Below are 4,145 nucleotides of genomic sequence, written 5' to 3'. Positions count from 1 at the left end.
GTTTTGTGGTATTTTTAAGCTTGCTTGCTAATGTCTTAGTGAACCATTATAAAGGCCACTGCAGCTGTTCTCAGTTTCAGCAAAAGTGAACCGCAGAGCACTTGTTTAGCTAAGAAGGTATTGGTTTAATATTGCCATGTATACTGAGATACAGTGGGAAAACTTTGCTCGCTATGCAGTCAAATCATATTGTACATGAGTACCATCGAGCCATACACAAGTACCACTAGTGGTGCAAAGAGGAAAATACCAGGTAGCGGAATATAGTGTTCAACATTATAATATTACAATTGGAGAGGGTGTGCAGGTAAAAAAAAAAGTGTAATGGCCACTGAGGTAAGTTAGGATATCATATGAGATATTGTATGAGATTGGCAAATGAGAGGACCATTCCATAGTCTAACAACAGCAGTGGGTAAGGTTCCTGATTCTGGTGGGGTATCGAAGCTGATCCTGAATCGGGTGGTACATGCTTTCATTCTTTTGAAGGCATACTAGGCATTGATCAAACAGAGACTTGGAGTACTGCCTTTGATTTCAAGTACTGGAGCCATCTTGTACCATCTGAGTCTGGCTTTATGAGTATTTTCAGAAAGTCAACTAACTGAGTGAATAGCCTTTTGGCGGGTATCAGTGAATGTTGCAGGTGGATAGACATGGAGAGTGACAACTAATGGTGCTTTTGAAAAATTGTAGTTCAGTGGGGTGTAAGTGAAACAATGTCAAGGTAGGTTTAGGTTTATTATTGTAATGTGTACAGAGGTATAGTGAAATGCCCTGTTTGATATGCCATTAAATCAGAAATACTATATGTAAATGCAATTAAGCCAAATTCAAAAACAATAGAGGAAAGGGAAAGATGCAGTGCAGAATACAGTTCTCAGCATTGTAGTGGACCAGTTCCAATGACAAAGTCCATTGTCCACATTGAAGTAGAGGTGAATCAAACTACTGTAGCTTATAGAAGGACTGTTTATACAGCACAAAAAAAGGCCCTTCAGCCCAACTTACCCATGTTGACCAAGATGCCCCACCTACGCTGGTCTCACCTGCCATCTTTGGCTCGTGTCCCTCTAAACCTTTCCTATCAAATACCAGTCCAAATGTATTTACAGATATAGTAAAGATAAAGATACAGCCACAACTACTTCCTCTGGCAGCTTGTTCCGTACACCCACCATCCTCTAGGTGAAAAAAGTTGCCCCTCGGATTCCTATGAAATCTTTCCCCTCTCACCTTAAACTGGTGTCCTCTGGTTCTTGATTCCCTGACTGGGTAAAAGACTGCATTCACTATTTCCCCTCATGGTTTTATACACCTCTATAAGATCACTCCACGGCCTCTTGTGCTTCAAGGAATAAAGTCCTAGCTTGTCTAATCTCTCCCTATAACTGAGGCCTTCAAATCCTGGCAACATCATCATCTCTGCACTCTTTCCAGCTTAACAACATTCTTCCTATAGTAGCGTGATCAAAACATCATTAACTTCTTCTACAACTGTAACTTAACATCCTGATTTCTAAACAATACCCTGACTGATGAAGGCCATTGTACGGAAAGCCACCTTGGCCACCCTTTTTTTTTTACCAGTAACGCCACTTTCTGGGAACTATGTACCTGTTAAAGCTCCAGTGTTTAGCAAGGGAAATAGAGAATCCAGAGAATTGCAGGCCAGTCAAGATAGAGAAAAAATGTTGGAGTAACTCAGCGGGACAGGCAGCATCTCTGGAGAGAAGGAATGGGTGACGTTTTGGGACGAGACCCTCCTTCAGACTGACTCTGACTCAGCCCTGACCAAAGATTAGCCTCTATAATCATTGGCCCTGACTCTCAGTCTGAAGAAGGGTTGTTTGTTGCTCCTTTCTGACACATCTATCAGGCATGTCAGAATTACGATGGAATGCTGTTTGACTGGATGACTGCATTTTCACAGCTCAGACTCCACACCATCCAGCTTGAAGCAGCCTATTTGACTGACACCATGAAATTAATTGCGGTTATTAGCTTGGATTGCTATGATCTCTATCGCAAAGGAAATACCAGTCACCACACGCTCCCCTTCATGTCACATATTTACGGATTTGACTATGTAGTCAGTCCTTGGAATTCCTTACAGAAATGCGCCACCTATAGGGTGATTTCACGAAAGGTCACTGGAGCGTAGATCCGCACCCACATGACCGCAAAATTTAACTTGGGTACATGCGTCACTTCTGGTACATGTTAGTGATGCTGAAAACACGCACTTTCACACCCGTTAAAAACATCGAAAACGGCCAGTTTTTGAGCTGTAATTTACTGTGCCAGTCGGGGTGACCGTGAGGCACAGCTACCTAAATTTACAGTCCAAAAGAAAGATAGAAACTAAGGTAAATTCAAGAGGGAGCTGAAGGTGCAAAAACAGCGGAAGTGCTTAGCGGACATTCGCCGTGGAGATTTAAAGATCCAAAATATCGGGAATTATCGCGTTTGCTCGCTGCATTTCATCAAACGTAAGGCATTATTGACTTTTTATCTTTATTCATTTGTTATATGAAAAGTTTTAAAAGTGAAAAATCCGTCAGTAAAATAGCTAAATCGCCCATGGTTCTCGGGTGGGTTTTAACATGCAAAATGAAAACGCTTCTGAAGCTCCATTTACCATTTAAATAATCGTAAACTATCAATGCGTTTTGAAATAAATTTTACTCAGACGCAAGCTAAGGAATGGGATAATTGTCAGCTGTTAGTTGGACAAAATCAGGACATTTTATTATTTGCCAAAATATATTTCTCAATCAATCTCAATCAGGATTGGTGACATCATTCCATGCTGCAGGCTTGTCTGTTATTAGATGATAAATAAATAAGTAGTTTGGGTGATTGTGCAGGCTTTAAACAAGAAATATATTTTGGCAAATAATAAAATGTCCTGATTTTGTCCAACAAACAGCTGACAATTATCCCATTCCTTAGCTTGCATCTGAGTAAAATTTATTTCAAAACGCATTGATAGTTTACGATTATTTAAATGGTAAATGGAGCTTCAGAAGCGTTTTCATTTTGCATGTTAAAACCCACCCGAGAACCATGGGCGATTTAGCTATTTTACTGACGGATTTTTCACTTTTAAAACTTTTCATATAACAAATGAATAAAGATAAAAAGTCAATAATGCCTTACTTTTGATGAAATGCAGCGAGCAAACGCGATAATTCCCGATATTTTGGATCTTTAAATCTCCACCGCGAATGTCCGCTAAGCACTTCCGCTGTTTTTGCACCTTCAGCTCCCTCTTAAATTTACCTTAGTTTCTATCTTTCTTTTGGACTGTAAATTTAGGTAGCTGTGCCTCACGGTCACCCCGACTGGCACAGTAAATTGCAGCTCAAAAACGGGCCGTTTTCGATGTTTTTAACGGGTGTGAAAGTGCGTGTTTTCACATTCACTAACATGTACCGGAAGTGACGCTTGTCCCCCAGTTACGTGGGTGCGGATCTACGCTCCAGTGACCTTTCGTGAAATCACCCTATTCTGGGACAATTATGGATGTGATAGACGCCTGGCCACACCCCTTGTTCCTGCTCCTCCATTTCCTGCATTCCCCATGGCCCTTGATTGCCTTGTAGTTTGAACGGATTCAAGGTCTCCTTGGTAGGGAATAAGTTCTTTCTCACTCCATCTTAAATAGATCTAGGTATCTCCTCTCATCATCCACCCTGTCAATTTCCTCTAGAATTATATGAAATAGCATAATTGTTCTAAATTCCCATATTCAATTTATTAACCTCCTCTCAGACGTCAACCCAGAAATCAACTTAATTCCTGAAGACAAAAGGAGATCTAACCGGTACAGAGTATGTTGAAGAGGTAATGGGAGACGTTAACAAGAATTAACGTTGGCAGCTGCTCGCATTTTGCATTCTTCTGGCCTGCATAAGTCCCTTTATAATTTTTAGTGTTGGGAAAAAAAGTACGTTTCTTCGTGACATCTTAAAATTAAATCGGGGTGTACAGCATAACATTCTCACTGTAACATTGTTACGTGTGTGTCTAATGATGTAAGGCGCGTTTTCACTTTCCTTTCCAGCGCTGCGATGGTGGTATAGTGGTGAGCATAGCTGCCTTCCAAGCAGTTGACCCGGGTTCGATTCCCGGCCATCGCA

The 4,145-nt window shown here is 41.0% G+C and overlaps 1 non-coding gene across 1 annotated transcript; it reads left to right on the top strand.

The window, feature by feature from the left end:
• Positions 1-4,073: 4,073 nt before the first annotated feature.
• trnag-ucc lies at positions 4,074-4,145 on the top strand. Its single transcript has one exon. It is a non-coding gene; the product is annotated as a tRNA-Gly (tRNA).

Source organism: Amblyraja radiata, chromosome 29 (genome assembly GCF_010909765.2).
Source record: "Amblyraja radiata isolate CabotCenter1 chromosome 29, sAmbRad1.1.pri, whole genome shotgun sequence".
NCBI lineage: Eukaryota > Metazoa > Chordata > Chondrichthyes > Rajiformes > Rajidae > Amblyraja > Amblyraja radiata.
This window is presented reverse-complemented; position numbering and strand designations above follow the sequence as displayed.